Source organism: Phyllobates terribilis, unplaced genomic scaffold, assembly GCF_046119375.1.
Source record: "Phyllobates terribilis strain yellow unplaced genomic scaffold, ASM4611937v1 Scaffold_1__5_contigs__length_1240528914, whole genome shotgun sequence".
Lineage (NCBI taxonomy): Eukaryota > Metazoa > Chordata > Amphibia > Anura > Dendrobatidae > Phyllobates > Phyllobates terribilis.
In genome coordinates, this window is record NW_027362761.1 from 1090401036 (window position 1) to 1090413681 (window position 12646).

The following is a 12646-nucleotide window of genomic DNA, read 5'->3' on the forward strand; positions in this document are numbered from 1 at the left end:
AGAGATGCCCTTCACCTTATAGACTGGGATAGTGTCTACAGTAATAGGAGCACGGATAGAAAATGGGAAATTTTCAAAACAGTCCTACATAGTCACTGTAGAAGGTACATACCTTATGGGAATAAAAGGGCTAGGAATAGGAGGAAGCCAATGTGGCTAAATAAGGAAGTCAAGAGTGCAATGAAAAACAAAAAAAGGGCTTTCGGTAAACTTAAACAAGAAGGCAGCGAGGAAGCGCTAATATCTTATATGGAAAAAAACAAAATCTGTAAGAAGCAAATAAGAATAGCAAAAGAGGAGACAGAGAGACTAATTGCCAAGGAAAGTAAAACGAATCCCAAACTGTTCTTTAACTATATAAACAGTAAAAGGATTAAAACTGATGGCGTTGCCCCATTGAAAAATAACCTGGGTAAAATCATAGAGGGCGAAGAGGGTAAAGCAAACCTACTCAATAGCTTCTTCTCCACTGTTTTCACAAAAGAAAATTTATCGGAGGAAATGCAGAGTGATAAAGTAAACCCTCCGCTAAATATCACCCACCTAACCCAGGAGGAAGTTCAGAAACGCCTAAATAATATCAAAATAGACAAGTCACCAGGCCCAGATGGTATACACCCCCGGGTACTAAAAGAATTAAGTAATGCGATAGACAGACCACTGTATCTTATATTCAAGCACTCTTTATGGACAGGGACTATCCCACTAGACTGGCGCCAAGCAAATGTGGTACCAATATTCAAAAAGGGGTCTAAAAGTGACCCTGGGAACTATAGACCAGTCAGCTTAACGTCTGTTGTGGGTAAATTGTTTGAAGGATTTCTTAGAGATGCTATTGTAGAATATCTTAATGATAATAACTGTCTAACTCCATATCAACATGGATTCATGAGGGATTGCTCCTGCCAAACAAACCTGATCGCCTTCTACGAGGAGGTGAGCTGACAGCTGGACCGGGGAGAGTCAGTGGATGTTGTATACCTTGACTTCTCCAAAGCGTTTGATACCGTGCCACACAAAAGGTTGGTATATAAAATGAGTGGGGGATAATGTGTGCAAGTGGGTAAATAGCTGGCTGAGTGATAGAAAGCAGAGGGTGGTTATCAATGGAGTAAGCTCAGGGGGTGTCAGGGTTACTAGCGGGGTGCCTCAAGGGTCTGTCTTGGGCCCTATATTATTTAATATATTTATTAATGATCTAGTGGAAGGGTTGCATAGTAAAATAGCAATATTTGCAGATGATACTAAACTTTGTAAAGTAGTTAATACAGATGAGGATAGGGCACAGCTACAGGAGGATTTAGATAAATTGGGGAGTTGGGCCAAAAAATGGCAAATGGGGTTCAATGCCGATAAATGTAAGGTCATGCACATGGGAAAGAAAAACAGCAGTCACCCATACATATTAAATGGGAAACTGTTGGGGAAATCTGACATGGAGAAGGACCTGGGCGTCTTGGTTAATAGCAAATTAAATTGGAGTGCCCAGTGTCAGGCAGCAGCTGCGAAGGCAAATAGAGTCATGGCATGCATCAGAAGAGGAATAGGGGCATATGATGAGAACATTGTTCTTCCTCTGTATAAAGCGCTGGTAAGGCCGCACTTAGAATATTGTGCACAGTTCTGGGCTCCGGTGCTCAGGAAAGACATATTGGGGGTAGAGAGGGTACAAAGGAGGGCGACTAAGGTAATAAAGGGAATGGAGGGACTAGAATACCCAGAGAGGTTGTCAAAATTAGGCCTGTTTACATTGGAAAAGAGAAGGCTTAGGGGAGACCTCATAAACATGTATAAATACATCAGGGGGCAGTACAGAGATCTCTCCCATGACCTGTTTATACCAAGGATGGTGACAAAGACGAGGGGGCACACTATGCGTCTGGAGGAAAGGAGGTTCCTGCACCAGCATAGAAGGGGATTCTTTACGGTCAGAGCCGTGAGACTCTGGAACTCTCTGGGAGAGGAAGTGGTGATGTCCAACTCACTTAATGAGTTCAAGAGAGGCCTGGACGCCTTTCTTGAGAACAATAAAATTACATCATATGCTTAGTTAATTAATCCAGGGATTTAATCTGACTGCCACATTGGTGTCGGGAAGTGAATTTTTCCTCAATGATGTAAATTGGCCTATACCGCATGGTATAGGAATAGCGGAATAGCTGCAGTGCACAAGAAATAGGCTGAACTGGATGGACGCTTGTCTTTTTTCGGCCTTATAAACTATGTAACTATGTAACTATGTAACACCTCACGTACGCTCTGCCAATGGGACTCCAGATCTGGTGAATAAATCAGAATGTCATCCAAATACACAACCACATTCTTACCAATCAAAGGTCTCAGGATGTCATTAATAAGGTTCTGAAAAAACGCGGGTGCATTGGTAAGACCAAAAGGCATCACCAGATTCTCAAAATGACCTACCGAAGTGTTAAAAGCCATTTTCCATTCATCACCCTCCTTCATTCGTAACAAATTGTATGTCCCCCGGAGATCAATTTTAGAGAACCACTTGGACCCCACTAACTGGTTAAACAAGTCAGGAATTAACGGCAATGGGTAGGAATTGCGTACGGTAATCTTATTAATTTCACGAAAGTCCAGACATGGACGTAAACCGCCTTCCTTTTTTTCAACAAAGAAAAATCCAACGGCCACAGGCGACTTAGAAGGTCTAATGTGACCAGCAGCCAAGCTCGTCTGTATGTATTCCTCCAAGGCCTTTCTTTCAGGGATAGTCAGATTAAATAAGCGACTCTTGGGAAGAGTAGCTCCAGGAACAAACTCAATTGTGCAATCACAGTCCCTATGAGGAGGTAAAACTTGCGACTCCTCCTCTGAAAAAACCTTCCAAAAATCCTGAATAGGTAGAGGTAATTCCCCTTTTTCCACAGCCGCAATGCGACCATTACAACATTTATCATAGCACTTAGGACTCCAAGACTTAATCTCATTAGTAGACCAGTCCAGTAAAGGATTTTGCAGTTTTAACCAAGGCAAACCTAAAACGACTGGAGAGGGTAAATTATTTAATACCACCAAATCCAAATTCTCTTGGTGAATGCCATTGATAGTGAGGGGAAATGCAGCAACATTGTGAGTAATACATTTCAAAGGAGTGTTATCAATTGCAATCACAGAAATAGGTGATGATGAAGGTTTGGATTCCAATTTAAGTTTTTCCAAAAACCCCTTATCAATCACATTAAGTGTTGAACCACAATCCACAAATACCTGAAATTCAATCAAATCTTCCTGCAATGAGGTACTCCCTGAAAGAAATACTCCCTTAGAGCTCAAACAAGCAATACGGGCGTAACTGACCTTTTTTTTTCTTTACTTAAACGAAGCTCACAGTTCTTAATCAAATGGTCAGGTTTACCACAATAAAAACACAATCCCTTGGAAAACCTGCAGTCTCTTTCCTGAGAGCGGAGTGACATCGCCTCAACCTCCATCGGTTCTCCGCCATCCAAGCAGACCCTCTGGGGACTAGGAGCTGCCATTGCAGGAATTTTTTCATCAGTAACCCTGGCACGCTGTCTCCTGTCCACACGTATAGCTAATTGCATGGCTTCTTGCAAGGTCTCAGGTGCAGGAAAGGCAATCAGCAGATCCTTAATCCTTTCACTTAGACCAGCAAGAAAAAAAACATTTTAACGCCGAATCATTCCATTTCACTTCTGAGTACCACCTTCTGAAGTGTGTACAATAATTTTCAACATCACCTGACCCCTGATTCAAACGCCTCAGTTCTGTCTCAGCAGATGAGACTCGATCAGGATCGTCATACAATAGCCCCATAGCAGAAAAAAAATCCTCCACTGACCTAAAACAAGGATCATTAGGTTGGAGAGAAAAGGCCCACCCCTGTGGTTCCTTGCGCAAAAGTGACATGATAAACCCAATGCGCTGTGATTCATTCCCAGAGGACCTTGGTCTCAAACGAAAATATAATAAACAAGCATTTTTAATGGAAAAAAAATCTTGTTGTTTACCATAAAAAATATCAGGGAACCCTACCTTGGGTTTGACAAAATGCGCTCCAGAACAGCTACTCACGTGTTGCCGGAGCTCGGACACCTCCAGAGACAATCCCTGCAGGCGTTGAGCCAAATCTTGAACAGAAACCATACTGATCCCCGGATTTCTTTCCTTAAAGTTTTTTTTGTTTGGGCTGGACTTACTGTTATGATCTTCAACATAAACTAGGGAGAAAAGGGGAGAGCTGTCCCTACAGTAAGACTAAGCTGAGTCCCTAAGTTGTAGCGGGCAACCTGTTCCTAGTGAACAGACCCGCCTGCGTCCTCGGCTAGTCTGAATGGAGACCTATAGAAAAAGGGAGGGGTCCCTAAAAAAACTAAGGACTGGGACAAAAATGGGACACCTCCTAACAGAAGTTGTTGCAGAGCAAAAGAAAAACTGACAAAAGCACTAGAGGTCCAGAGGACCAAGCAAACTAGAGATAGATAGGCACAAAAGCACCTGGCTAGAGAGACAGTCAAAACAACACTGAAGTCCAGCAAGGCCAGAAGGGCGTAGCTGGAATATATAGGAAGATGGTCACGTGACCGCAAAACACAAGATAGAAACAAAAACAAACAGAAGGGTTCTAACAGAAATGGCTTCCCCAGTATAATGGAAAACCGGACACCCTGTCCGGATTCAAGAGGAAAATATGCGGTGTGCTAGACATGTATTCTATGACCGGTAAACAGAGAGCTGCTGTTGTGCTGGGACAATTGACTCGTGCCGCAGAGCAGGAAATTGAAACCTAGCCAGCCACAGACTAGGAATCAGTATTCATCATCTTTAAGAGACTGCAAACTGTGTTTGAAAACCGCACTGAGACAGACCTCGGATGAGGTTCTACCACTGTGTCCAGAAACCTGAGGACAGTGTCCGGGACTATGCCTGGCGCTTACAGGAAGCCCTGCAGGCCCTGAAACAGGTTCGTCCCTTAAGGACGAGGCTATAAAGGGTCTGCAGCCCCTGGAAACATCAGATACTGCTATCCAGCGTTCCCAGGGTGGGGCCACCCCAGTGCCCGCAGCACCCACTGCTCCTTCACTAACGGTGGAAACAAAGATGCAAACAGTGCCACCTAGCGAGCTGGACAGCCTGCGCTATGAAGTGCACCAGTTAAGTAAAACCCTGGCCACTGTCCTCAGCACCCTGTAGCTACAGGAGGAGCCCGAGCCGGAAGGACGGATACTACTCGCCGACAGCCCTGAGGATGTCCCCTGGATGAGAAGAAGAAGGAGGATAACGCCACCCCGTAGGAGGACAACGCCACCCCAGAGGAGGACAACGCCACCCCATGGGAGGACCAACGACCAACGTCGCCCTCCAGGAGAGTTCATCTGCTACCGCTGCCAGAAGGCAGGCCACACAGCGCGGAACTGTCCTTTAAATGAGCAAACCATTGGGCCAAGGGCCGACACCCAGGAGTAAATCAAGCAGGCCCATCAAACTGGTACCATCGGTTCGTGGGAGGAAGACCTTTCCTGTCCATTGTGCTGGATGGCATCGCGACACCTGCCCTGCTGGACACTGGATCTCAGGTAACCATCATGCCTGATGTCCTCTACAAAAGGTTCTGGTCCGTAGACGAACTCCAGCCGCCAGCCCCGAACCTCTCCGTGTATGCCTCTAACGGCCTTTCTCTTAACCTAGTAGGGGTTAAGAATGTGACAGTGAAGTTGGGGAGAGTGGAACTAAAGGACCAAGGGCTGATTGTAGTGGAGTTTAATCCTGGTGATACAGACTTGTATATTATACTTGGTACGAATATTGTCGGTAACTGTTTGGGAGAAGTGTTGTTTTTGCTCCAACAGATTGCTGACACCGCCAAACCAGGGCAGAGGAGGGTGCTCCAGAAAGAGATCCGAGCCCTTATGTACCAGCAACAGGTAAAGCTATCAGGTGGTGAAATTGGTAATGTACGGGTCACAGACACGATACCCATTATGATTCCCCCGATGAGTGAAATGCTGATTTGGTGTAGAGCAGCAATAGGTCTCAAAGGACAGAACTATCAGGCAGTAGTGGAGCCCATTAGTTCGGAGCACAGACCTACACTCTTAACTGCCAGAGGGGTGGTTGATGTACGCAATGGGAGGGTACCCGTACGACTCCTAAATTATGGGGAGGATGAAGTTAAATTTCAAAGATATACCACTGTCGCCAGGTTGTATACTGTGGATAACAACGATAACAACGCCATACACACAGTGGAATCCTTGACCCCACCAGATACAGTGGTGGACAATGACTCCGAAGCTCAGTTGGAGGATTGGTGTCAACAGCTCCATGTTGGAACTGACGCCACTCCAGTCCATAAAAAACATGGTGTATACAGGGTGGTCCAGGAATACGAGCAGGTATTCAGCAAACACCCACTTGATTTCGGGAGGTTTGAAGGGGTATAACACTATATACCCACAGATGACCATCCACCCATCAAAGAAAGTTACAGGCCAATCCCATCAGCACACTACCAGAAAGCGAAGGAAATGTTGCATGACATGAGGAAGGCAGGGGTTATAAGAGATAGCTGTAGCCCCTGTGCAGCTCCCCTGGTCCTGGTCAGGAAAAAGGATGGAAGCATGAGGATGTGTGTAGATTACAGACAGGTAAATCGCATAACACATAAAGATGCATACCCTTTGCCCCGTATAGAGGAATCCCTGGCTGCATTAAAGCCTGCAAATTACTTCTCTACCCTTGACCTCACTAGTGGGTACTGCCAAGTAGCAGTTGTTGAGGAGGACCGGGAGAAGACGGCCTTCACTACCCCGATGGGACTCTGCGAGTTCAACAGTATGCCGTTCGGACTCTGCAACGCCCCTGGAACGTTCCAGAGATTGATGGAGTGCTGTTTGGGACACCGTAACTTCAATACCGTGCTGCTATACCTGGATGACGTGATAGTGTACTCCAAGACGTATGAGGACCATTTGAAGCACTTGGTGGAGGTATTTGAAGCATTGTCCCGGTATGGGATGAAATTGAAGCCTTCCAAGTGCCACCTGCTCAAACGGAAGGTTCAGTACCTGGGGCACATCGTCAGTCCAGAAGGAGTAGCACCAGACCCGGAGAAGGTCACTGCCATCCAGAAATGGCCGGAGCCGAAGAATCTCAAGGAGGTACGTCAGTTCCTGGGACTGGTTGGGTATTACCGGAGGTTTGTAAAGGACTACACCAAGAAGGCAGCACCTTTGCAAGATCTCCTGGTAATACCGTCCAACAGAGGCAAGAACCCCCACTTCCAGTGGGGTAAAGAGCAGGCTGAGTCCTTTGCAGTGATGAAAGAGATCCTGACTGGCGAAGAAATCCTGACCTACCCTGACTACAGCCAACCATTCCTGCTGTACACTGATGCCAGCAATGAGGGACTAGGAGCTGTGTTAAGCCAGAAGCAGTATGGCAAAGAGAAGGTGATTGCCTATGCCAGCAGGAAGCTCCGCCCTACCGAGAGGAATCCAGAAAACTATAGCTCCTTCAATTTGGAGCTCCTGGCCTTGGTCTGGGCCATCACTAAACGATTCAAGCACTACTTGGCCTCCAGTAAGTTCACGGCTTACACTGACAACAACCCCTTGACACATCTAGAGACAGCTAAGTTGGGAGCCATGGAATAGCGTTGGATGGCCCGTCTGTTAAACTATCAGTTCACCATCAAGTACAGGGCAGGCCACAAGCCTCACCAGTCGGACACTGAAGAAGAAGTGGATGACCTGCAGGAGATTGAGCTACCTGCCTTCCATAGAAATGGGATGGTCCATGAGCAGCGCACCTCCAGGAGGTATCGTGGTAACACACTAAACCCTTTACCTCACCACAGTTGGAAGGAGACCCAGGACAGCGACCCGGTTGTCAGCCGTATCATAGAACTGATAGCCCAGGAAGGTTCCTCCCTGGAGAAGGACGCGACTCCACAAGCCAAGCAACTGTAGAATGAGAGAAGCCGGCTGTTCATCTATAGAGAGAAACTGTGCCGAAAGTATGTTAACCCCAGGACCCATGAGATGGTATGGCAGATCGTAGTGCCCAGGACAGACATCCAGATGGTATTGGAGGTCTACCACGATCAAGCATTGCACTTTGGCTGGAAAAAGCTGGAAACTCTCCTGAAGAGTCGGTTTTACTGGGTTGGAATGCGAAGCTCCATAGAGAGGTGGTGCTGGGATTTTGGACCCTGTAGTCTCAGAAGAAAAGACTACAGCAGCCAGAAGGCACCCCTGCAGTCCATCAAGACAACCCAGCCCCTGGAGATCGTTGCCCTGGATCACGTCAATTTGTCACCCAGCAGGTCAGGCTACTCGTATTCCCTGACCATGGTGGATCACTACTCCTGGTTCCTGGTGGTAGCCCCCATCAAGGATCTGATGGCAGAAACAGCAGCAAGGACGTTTCAAGCATACTTCTGCAGGCCCCATGGATACCCGGATAAAGTGCTGATGGATCAAGGCCCTGCCTTTGAAGCCGAGCTGTTCAAAGAGTTTTGCCATCTGTACAGGTGTAAGAAGATCCAGACTACACCGTACCACCCCCAAACCAATGGGTTATGTGAAAAGATGAATAACATAGTCATCGACCTTTTGAAGACCTTACCTCTAGAGGAAAGAAACCAGTGGCCAGACAAACTACCTGACCTGGTAGATCTGTACAATCACATACCTGTGAGTTCCACCAATTGTACTCCAGCGTACCTCATGAGAGCAAGACACGGAAAGTTGCCCATGGACCTGGAGCTTGGATTGGTAGAGCCGGAAGCAGATATGTCCACTGAAGACTGGAATGCGACTCGACAGGAGCAGTACAAGAGAGTACAGGCCTGTGTCGAAAACAGTCTAAGTAGGGTGAGAGATAAGCAGGAAGCACAGTACAACAAGAGTGCACCAGTCGAACCCTTGACACCTGGAGAAGTTGTGTTGAAACGAAAGAGAAGAAGCCACAAACTTGACGACCAGTGGGAAAGGGAACCTTACACTGTGTTGAATTCCAGGTTCGACAATAGGAAAACCTGTCTAATTAGCAAAGACGGAGGAAGAACAACTGCAACGGTATCAAGAGACCATCTGAAGTTGTGCCCAAGTCCGCTGAAGCCCCAGGAGGAAGTGCCTCTCACCGTACCGGAGGAGCCTAAAGAAGAAGTACTCCATACTGTCTAAGGAGATTTCCCGGCAGATTGGCCTCAACTGGATGGAGCGGTAATAATACCTGTGTTACACTTCTACCAACAGCCAGCAGACCCTCCATTGCAAGTAGAACCTGTAAGTGCCCCAGAAGAGCCTGCTCAGGAAGAATCCCCGGAAGAAGGATCACCAGTAGAAGCAGAGCCAGAAGGCCCAGTAAGCAGTGTACTTGCCAGTCCCGTAGAGAGGTTAAGGCAGTCTTGCAGTCCATCAACCCATAAAGCTGGAAATTACACAAGCATCCACACTACACGCATCCCCGTACTACGTAGGTCATCACGTAGCAGAAAAGGCCAGACCCCTGTCAGGTATAGGGAGTAAATAGAGAAATACCTGCAGTATAAATAGTTACCCAGTAGGATATTGCATTATGTTTATTGTATAAACTGAAATATATGTGTTTATTTGGTTACCCGTAAGGGTATATATAAAGGACTCAGTGGCTGAGGACTGTGAGCAGCCCAAAAACTGTCATGTACATAGTTGCGCTCCCTGGAGTGCCCCTTATTAGACCACAGAACAAAAACCCATTTGGCGTGGCCGAAGACGTGGTCCAGCACCTGGATCACCCATGCCCTGTAGCCACGCCCAGAGCCTACGTTGAGGGTTTTCAGGCGGGTCCCTCATGTTCTTTCTTCGGTGAAATGGACACCAAGTTACGGGACTGACTGTAACTTTATTGTTATTTATAGTTGTAATTATTGTATTATAATGTCACCTGTAACGTTCAAGGAAAGTGCCTCCCATAAAGGGAAGAAATGTTATTGTTTAAACCTGTTTGAGAAAAATGCTTCAGTCCAGAAGTACTGAGTTTTACTAGTGGGGAATGTGGCACCCTGCTGCACATTGGTGCCACAGAACCCAGAAAGGTGCATGGATGGACTTCTCCACAAGAGGCCCTCACACATTCACGCACCTCCACCTTACCACCTCAGACCAGCAGAGGGAGCCCGTTAGGGATATATATAGGGAGGGTGGAGCTAGGCAGCTCAGTTTAGTGTTCAGACACAGAGAGGAACACAGCTCAGAGTTGAGCAGAGAGCGTGCTGACGCTCAGAAAGCAGTGAAGAGAGCAGCACGCTGGCAGCTGTGCTTAGGCGAACCAAGGTCTACAGCACGTGTGAGGGCCTTGAGTGTGGCCGAAGGCGAGAGGAGAAGGAAGAAGTAGTGAGGGGGCAGATATATATATACCGGACACCTGGTCCGCGCCTACAGGGACCCTTTATACCCAGTAGGAACAACCGGAACCCCTGGTGGACTACAGGTCCCAGGTTCACCAAACACTGATTACAGTACCAGGGCAAGGAGTCACGGAGGTCCCAGCGTCCAGGCAGAGTGATCTCCAAAGAGAAGGCCATATCACCAGGTCAGCAGGTGCAAAGAGAGACAGTAACCAAGCTAGGCCTAGCTCCAGGCAGGTCAGAAGCTTAGAGAATAAAGCAACGGATCAGGAGGCCCTATACCCGCTCAATGGGGAGAGTCCAAAAGTGTGCCCTTCGCCTGGAGTACCCTGGACCGTGCCTGCAACATCACCAGTAAAGGAACTGAAGCTTACCCCTGTGTCAGTGTCCGTCTTTCCTCCGGGACCGTCCTGCCGTCTCTCTCCCCTGCACCACCACCATTACACCCCATGCTGCCCTGGAGCTACCTCTACCTGTGGAGAGCCACACCATCCCTGCTGCCGTAACACCAGCTCCAGAGGACTGCTCCGCTGCGGCGGCTGCCTCTAGCCGCAATCCACAGGTGGCGTCACGAACGCTTTCTTAAATCCCCTATAAAGTATCCCCCCTTTTACTGACCGCCCTGGGTCATAGACCGGGCCAGCTACCGTGATATCCCCCAGCAACCAGAGGCCCGGCTGCCGAGTACCCCACGGCCCAGGGGTCGCATCACATATAAGACAGCATTATATGCAGATGACCTTCTCCTCTATGTGTCTCAGCCTCAGACATCTCTTCCTGCTTTAATGAAGGAGTTTGATAGATCCTGAGTAATTTTAAAGTTAATTATTCAAAATCGGAGGCATTAAATGTATCGCTGTCACAGAGAGAAGTTGAACATGTAATGGATAACTTCCCTTTGAAATGGAAGTCAGAAGCGATAAAATACTTAGGCGTGCTCATTTCTCCTGACTTTTCAAACTTTTTGCACTAAATTACCAATCGCTTTTGGATCGTACATATAAAGACCTACTGAATTACAGTAAACTGAGACTATCCTGGTTTGGTAAAATGAACGCAGTAAAAAACGATATATTGCCCCGCTTTTTATACATTTTTCAAACTGTTCCCATTTCTCGCCATGCAGCTTCTTCAGCAAACTACGTACAGCATTAATCAGGTTTGTGTGGGGTAAATATAGACCCAGGATAAATATGCAGACATTAAACCGCCCTAAATAGCCAGTGGAGCTGGATTTCCGAATTTTAACCCCTTAAGCCCCGCGGGTAGTTTGCACGTTAATGACCGGGCCAATTTTTACAATTCTGACCACTGTCACTTTATGAGGTAATTACTCTGGAACGCTTCAACGGATCCCCCTGATTCTGAGATTGTTTTTCGTGACATATTGTACTTCATGATTTTGGAAAAATTTCTTCGATATCACTTGCGTTTATTTGTGAAAAAAACGGAAATTTGGCGAAAATTTTGAAAATTTTGCAATTTTCAAAATTTGAATTTTTAAGCCCTGAAATCAGAGCGATATGTCACACAAAAGAGTTAATAAATAACATTTCCCACATGTCTACTTTACATCAGCACAATTTTGGAACCAAAATTTTTTTTTGTTAGGGAGCTATAAGGGTTAAAAGTTGACCAGCGATTTCTCATTTTTCCAACAAAATTTGCAAAACCATTTTTTTAGGGACCACATCACATTTGAAGTCACTTTGAGAGGTCTTTATGACAGAAAATACCCAAAAGTGACACCATTCTAAAAACTGCACCCCTCAAGGTGCTCAAAACCACATTCAAGAACTTTATTAACCCTTCAGGTGCTTCACAGGAATTTTTTGAATGTGGAAGAAAAAAATGAACATTTAACTTTTTTCACAAAAATGTTACTTTAGACCCAATTTTTTTTTATTTTCACAAGGGTAACAAGAAAAAATGGACTGCAAAATTTGTTGTGCAATTTCCCCTGGGCATGCAGATACCCAATATTTGGGGAAAAAACACTGTTTGGGCGCACTGTAGGGCTCGGAAGGGAAGGAGCGCCATTTGACTTTTTGATTGTAAAATTTGCTTGAATAATTAGCGGACACCATGTTGCGTTTAGAGAGCCCCTGTGTGCCCAAACATTGGAGCTCCCCCACAAGTGACCCCATTTTGGAAACTAGACCCCCCAAGGCACCTATCTAGATGCATAGTGAGCAGTTGCAACCCCCAGGTGCTTCACAAATTGATTCATAAAAATGAAAAAGTGTTTTTTTTTTTCACTTTTTC